The sequence below is a fragment of the Malurus melanocephalus genome, unplaced genomic scaffold, assembly GCF_030028575.1.
Source record: "Malurus melanocephalus ecotype Western Australia unplaced genomic scaffold, MMel_1.1 scaffold_238, whole genome shotgun sequence".
Lineage (NCBI taxonomy): Eukaryota > Metazoa > Chordata > Aves > Passeriformes > Maluridae > Malurus > Malurus melanocephalus.
In genome coordinates this window covers 201,288-208,709 of record NW_026623470.1, presented here as the reverse complement: position 1 = coordinate 208,709, position 7,422 = coordinate 201,288, and positions in this window count along the sequence as shown.

Here is a 7,422-nt window from a genome sequence, read left to right as displayed (position 1 = left end):
GGTTCATACAAACAACTGAATTACACCTTTACCTCTAGTTCTAACCTTCCTGCCCTGGACTGGCATACCTTTCACCAGACCATATTGCTCAGAGCCCCATTCAACTTAGCCTTGACACTTCAAGGGATGGAGTCTGAGAAATCTGGTCCAGTGCCTCACCACCTTCATAGTACAAAATTTCTTCCTAACATCTCATCTAAACCTACCCTCTTTCAGTCAGAAGTCATCACTCCTTGTCCTATCACTACAAACCCTTGTAAAATGTCCCTCTCTAGCTCTCTTAAGGTACTGAAAGGAGTTATAAGGTCTCCTTGGAGCCTTCTCTTCTCCACGATGAACATCCCAACTCTCGGCCTGTTTTCATAGGAGAGGTTCTCCAGCCCTCAGATCATTCTCATGGACCTTCTCTGGGTTGCTCCAGCAGGTCCACAAACTACTTATGTTAAAAGTCCCAGAGCTGGATGCAGTACTTTGGTGGGGTCTCACAAGGGCAGAGCAGAGAGGAAGAATCCCCTCCCTCAATCTGCATTTCTTTTGATGTAGCCCAGGACATGATTGGCTGTCTGGGGTGCAAGTGCACATTGCTGGGTCATGCTGAGCTTCTCAACCATCAACACCCCCAAGTTCTTCTCCTCAGGGCTGCTTTCAATCCCTTCTCTGCCCAACCTGCATCTGTATTTGGAATTGCCCAAACTTGGTGCAGGACCTTRCRCTTGGCCTTGCTGAACTTCATGAGGGTTACACAGGCCAACCTCCCAAGTCTGTCAAGATCCCTCTGAGTGGAATGTCTTTCTTTAGTCAGCTGCCAATTTTCATGTGACCTATTAGAACTTCCTTAAAAATACAGCTCCTTTGCTGAATTCTTGTTTGACTGTTCTTGAAAACAGTTTTAAACTTATCGGGGGGGTAGGAAGAGAGGAAGCTGTTACACAGACATATCCAAACAGATGTGATCACATATGCCTCATCTTCTTACAAATTTTGGCTAAAAAAAAGTCTACCCCTACTTAATCCATTCAAATCATAAACAAAGTAATTTTGATGTCTACATTCTCAGTTCCTAGGAACTACTTTCACTGTTATGTTTGCTAGATTGAAGTGCTTGCCAACAAAGTATGAAAAAAAGAGGCTACTAAAAGAATATGCTAGGCTGTAACTTTAAGGCCCATGTGTCCCAGAGAAATTTCCTAGAGAGCTCCCTAATATGGAGTGAAAACATCCCTAGGCAGAACTTTTGCAGAGCATTGCTTGGGCTTTCACTCTTTTTTGCAGACCACACTGGAGCCTCAAAAGGGCCATAAGAATTATCCCTCACGAAAGACCAAATTATTTGGTGCCAGCTCTTACTGGACTTGTCCTATTTCAGATATTGTAAGAGATTTTATTTCAGAGAATGGCGAGATAGCTTGATTGTGGAAAATATTAGTTTTATTTTTTTCAGGGGAGAGAGGAAGGTATGTGCTATGTGTCAGACTTTTTTAGGTCCTGCATGACTCTCTCCAGAACTGCTTACTCTACTCCACTGCTGTGCAACTCAGCAGTGCTACGGTATCAAGCAAACTGCTCAGACAAATTTCKCAAAATTTCCTCCCATTCCCAACCATTATAATAAATAAAGTGACACAGTTTAGGAGACAAYTGTAATTGATACAGATATAATGTTATATGTGGTTGGAATTTAGAAAACATGAGTCACAGCAGGCTGCACTAGTGCCATGGATTAACCCAGCAAGCACCCTAACACCACACAGCCACCTGCTCACTCTCCACCCAGTGGGGTGGGRTAGGGAATCAGAAGAAAAACAAGTAAAATCTGTGGATTAAGATAAACATTAGAATGACAGAAAAAGAAAGGAAAATGATAACAAGACTGATATTCGTTATTGCTGCTAAAAGAATTAAAATATACAATTGATGCCCAATGCAATTGCTCACCACTCACCAACCAATGCCCAGCCAATTCCCGAGCAGTGGGCCACCATTCCCATATCAACTTCTCGATTTTACTGTACAGCATGATGCCACAGTATGGAATATTCCTCTGGCCAGTTTGTGCCAGCTGTACTGGCTGTAGCCCTTTCCAGGTTCTTGTGCCCCCCCGGACTACTTGCTGGTGGAGTGGGGTGAAAAGCTGAAAAATCCTTGGCTCAGTACAAACACTACCTAGCAACAACTAAAACAGCAGTGTGTAATCAACATTATTCTCATCCTAATTCCAAAACACAGCACTGTATCAGCTAATAGGAAGAAAATTAACTCTATCCTAGACAAAATCAGGATAACTTCTAATAAAGCTGTGCAAGAACCTGATCTTGAAGAATTTTTTTTCATGCCACTAGTCCTTATTTGTGTCAGCAGGTCAACAGGGCTAATGATGTACCTAAAATYTAGAGGAATGAGAAAGGCTTTGTAGGATTCAGCACAATTATTGTGACCTCTGGAATAAAGAAAAGGACAAGCATAATATGAAATTGCAAGAAACGTACCCATATTTTCCATTCACTTTTCACCTCATGTATATACATTATGTGGCCTGCAGTTCCATTAAGCAGCAGACTGCTTGGGTTTTTCAGCTGGGGCGTGTCAAGGATTCTTAGTCATAAATTTCATAGATCATTTTATTTGCTCAAAATAATCTCTTGGCAAGACATCTTACTTCCCTGCCCCCAAGGCATTGTTTGTAATAAAAGCCTGAAAATAACTATACTAGGCAATTTTGTTATTCAGTCTCCTTCTTCAACATGAAATGGAATACCTTCCAGTCCGTGTTCTTCCTAAAGTCGCTACTGTTACCTCTGTACATGCATATTGTGCAGCTGCTGCTGCATCAAACTGCTGCAGAAACAGCTGCAGAATGAGCGAGTGACTAAATGCCAGTATTCTTTATTTTACACTCAATGGTAAAGTTCAGCACTTGTCTAATCTTGTTAATTCTAGACCAAGTTGCTAAAACAGATAGATTGTAATATAGTGCACTAACAGTTTTTGTGCAAGTAGAAAAAAAAGCAGACAGCTACACATATTGAGATAACACAAAGAGGACATTGGAAATTACTAACCTGGCTTTTTATTTTATATTTCAGCCCCTTCTAGACACTCCATTTTAAGCAACTGGCCTTTAAGAAACTCCAGGCACATCACTTCCTAGCACTAAGTTAATCTTCCCTCTCATGAGCACATTACTGTTTATTCATCAATTCTCTTAGTTATTTTAAACACATATCTTTCAAATTGTGTAATGACAGCACAGTCATTTTTTAATATACAAGTTATTCGTTTTTTCTACCACATGACTGCCAGCAACACCCAACTATGTATTGCACAGATCTTTCAATGCCTTTTTTTCCTGGTGATTGGAAGATACTATGCAGTATTATGCAAATAATAGCATTTTTAAGTGTTCTATCAGATCTGTGAATAATTGATTGCTTCTGCCTAATTAAAAGAAGAAAAGAACAGGGTAAAGATTTGTATRTGATATGGTATTTTGCTCAACTGTGGTTTCATGTTGTGGCAAAATGGGTAGGCCCTGCCTGATTGTGTAATATGAAGTTAATGGAGATGAGAGATGCTCTGATAGATGAACATAAAGTTAATTTTCTTTTTCACTTCATCTGTTTTTATCTTGCAAGGAATACAAGCTCTGCAGCTGCTTGTTTACAACACACAAAAACACATAGGGACACAGATTGCCAATGGATGCAAATGAACAGTTTTCTTTCACTTCATAGGATCAAAGGTCCCAGTATRTAAATGAAGAAACATGTACTTATGGTCACCTCTGCTGAATAAAACATCTGAAAATGCATATCCACAAGTATGTCCACAAGAATTCTAATGAAAACCAAGGAAACTCTACCATGGCCTTGAACTTGAATACATGCTCTAATAATTCACTGACTAGAAATACTTCACTGAGGCAGAGACTAGATGCCTATATCTAAGGTTACTTTTGATCTGCTACTGACAAAAGAAGTACATGAAAAAGCCTTTTGATAGAGAATACCAGGGTTTTTCCTCTTTATTCCTTCACAAAGGAAACCAACTTGAACACTGAAGTACAGTAAAGATTTTTAACTTCAGGAATAGAGTTGGAAGGTATTTTTTGCTTCATGCTCCAAATTCTAAATATTTCCTRAAAAGAAATGCTTTTTCCTTCTAGGAAAAAAAAAATAAAGGCTTAAAAATTACTGAATGGCTTCACTTTTTCTGGTGAAAAAAATGCGACTGGCACTGTAGTGATACAAAACTATACRCAACCCTGTAAGAAAATGCTATCACTACAGTTAATCCCTTTAAAGCATATTCTTCTCGTCAAACTGGAGTACATTTTGCAAACCTCAAAATCTGACTCTTAGCAAACAAATGTGCTGCACACCCATTACAATTTAGAAGAAATTAAAGCATTTCTATTTTTTAAGGGATAAAGGCTCAGATCAATGAGTTAGTTACCCATTAACAAGACACTTCAATTTCTCACCCTTTTTTTGGTAGAAGGTCTAATTTTGATGGAAGAACTTCAAAGAAAAAGTATCCAATCCAATTTGTGCATATAGACAGATTATAGCTGTGATTAGCACACAGAATATGCCTGCAAAGAAAGAGCACCAATAAGCAAGGTGTTCATGTCAAGAACATATGTACCAACATGTTTTTTTTCTGCAAATTATGTAGAATGACTCTTTCACAGACACGACACAGATTTGCCAAACAGCAATGTCCTGGATTCCACCCCGGAGGGGAAGGGTTATGTCCTGCTTCGAAATTTTCACTCCTCCAACARGTATCTACCTCCCCTGGGAGCAAACCATTAGCTTCCACATTGTTAGGACAATAAACACCAACAGAGGAGATGTCATAAATGGTGAGATCTTTCTTATCTGACTTTAGCCATTGTCTTAGTTCCACCCAGGACAGGTTAATTTTTTTGCAGTAGCCAGGAAGGGGGCATGGCCAGGCCCTAATGCTATTTATTCAGTACCATTTCACATCACTTGCAAGGGGATGGAATTCCAATTAATTTGGACTGCTAAGGTCCAAATTAATTCTGCATATATCACCAATTAAAGGAATGGAACTGCAATAGGAATTAATTCTTTGACTTCTGAGGGGGTCATTAACATATAAACTAGATCTGAGTCAATGACTACAGTGGAGTGGGATGACATTTACACTCAGAGAAGTGAAACTATTATCAGTGTTCTTCCAGATACTTACTGTATACTTTTTTATAAGTTTTGCTCTTTACTGTCTCAAAGTAAGCCATACTAAGAAGTTTTGGATTTGTAAATACATTCTGCAATGACCATTCAATGAAAATATAAAAGGACCCTGAACTCAAGAGGAAGTAAGGAAAAGGATGTGAATCCAGGATTCATAACAAATGTGAAAAAAAGAGTAACCACATAAAACATCCATGCACCCCAAGGAGATGGGTACCTGAGAGGTTTTTAAGACAGCTCACATCCTTGGATACATCCAGAACACAACATGTAAATTCCACTAAAATGTTTCAACAAGTCAATCATCTCTTGCCTACTAGAGCAGAGATAAGCAGCAAATGCTGGAATCAGCTATAAGTGTGTAAATTGGTATCGGCTCCACAGAGTCAACAAATTGAGGTTTATAGACAATAGTAAGAATTTGAACCTGGAAGTGTAGGACATGATAAATTAGGTCAGATTTTGACCTCAATCATTGTGGTGTCCTTCTGGTGTAACTGGACAGTTAAATTCATGTTCTAAACACATTCTTTAAAATTTAAAGAGGGGTCCAACTTACAAACTCACACAATACAATTTACAAATTCTCACAATACCCATAAAGCATGAGCATTATGGCAAAGGAGTACATATTCATCCACACACTTCTGGATAAAATAAGAGATAAATTTTGGACATTATTTTTCTTTTGAAGTAACATTTCCTGGTTGTCAACCCCAATCTCCTCACTTCATATAAGAACACTTGTGAGATTCTCTCATAGCCTTTCAAATCTAATCTTGGCTTGATTTATTGCCAGATGAAGAAAAGCTTGATCATAACTCTCCAAGCTCCAAGACACAAGCTCACATGAGCAGCAGTTCCTTTGGCTTCCATGAGAAAATCCATCAGAGAAACTCATTGTTATATGAAGAGCTTAGTGGGCTGACCACTAAGAATTACAATTACCTGTCAGTTAAACCTGTCGAGGTTAGAACAGTCCATGTATCTTGCCTGCCCTCTCTCTTGCTGACCTTTTAGGGTTTTTTTACTGAGAGGGCTCTCATCATCACCATCATTTCTCTCTTAGTTTTTTATCTTGAGAGACTTCAGGTTTTTCTTCTATGAATCACTGTGCAGTAAAGATGCCTACCTCAGATGGTATACTCTATATTCTAAGTTTAAAGGGTGGACAATAATTTTGGCTTTGCCCTAATATACACAATTCTGCAGCTATCTCATTCTTTGGGTCAAGAATTTCCCAGAGCATTTCCTGGGATAACCCACAAGCAGTAATTCCTCCTCATACATTAGCCAGCCCGATTGCCTGATGCATTTTACACAGTTCAGAGTCCAACTCAGCCACTGCTCACTCCAATTTTCCCTTGCCACACAYGCAATCGCCCGACTAGATCCCTCTCATACACTGACACTCCGCTTTCCACAGGAGGCATACAAAGGCATGAGAATCAGAGGAATTAACCATTTTTGGAATTTGATGACTTCAAAGCTGTTTCACACGCTCAAGTACTTTTAGTCATTCAGAGTATGATATGATGTAGAGAACCTGCTTTTTAACCTTTAGAAGGCTGTTACCTGGAATTCCTCTTACGTAGAAATTCTTAGCTGAAGTAGTGTTAGTCATTTTGTTCATTAAACAAAGCTGCTATGGGAGATTCTCAGCTGCGGGACAGCGATAGTCATTCCATTCCTAAGGCCAAGTTGTTTGAGGGTCATCCCCACACACCTTTCTTCCGTGACAAGGAGATGGAGTGGAAAGGAAGACACAGCAGGTCCCCGATTCTCCAGCCTGCCGTCCTCCCTCCTCTCTTCCCCCACACGGCCCAGCTCTTCCAAGACTGGGAGGAARAGCTAACGAGAATCCACGTTATTCCCCTTTTGTGAACCCAGTGTCCCGTGTGCTGTGTATTGGAACCAGTGGGCAGGAAGAGAAGATCTCATTAAGTGAATTGGGTTAATTAAGTGAAGGATGCTTTCACCAGCGCCTCAGGACAGCCGGAGGCAGTGGCGTCGGGCGCACCTCATCCCCAGGGCCCCGCCAGGTGCCGGCGGCGGGACGCGCCCCCAGCGGGCCCTTCCCGGGGCCGGAGGGYAGGGCCGGGACGCCGGGCGGGCGGCGGGACAGGCGGGAGCGGGTGTCAGGCGGGGTTCACGGCCGGCTCGGGGAGCGAGGGCCCCCGCTGGCCCGTCCGCGGCTCCC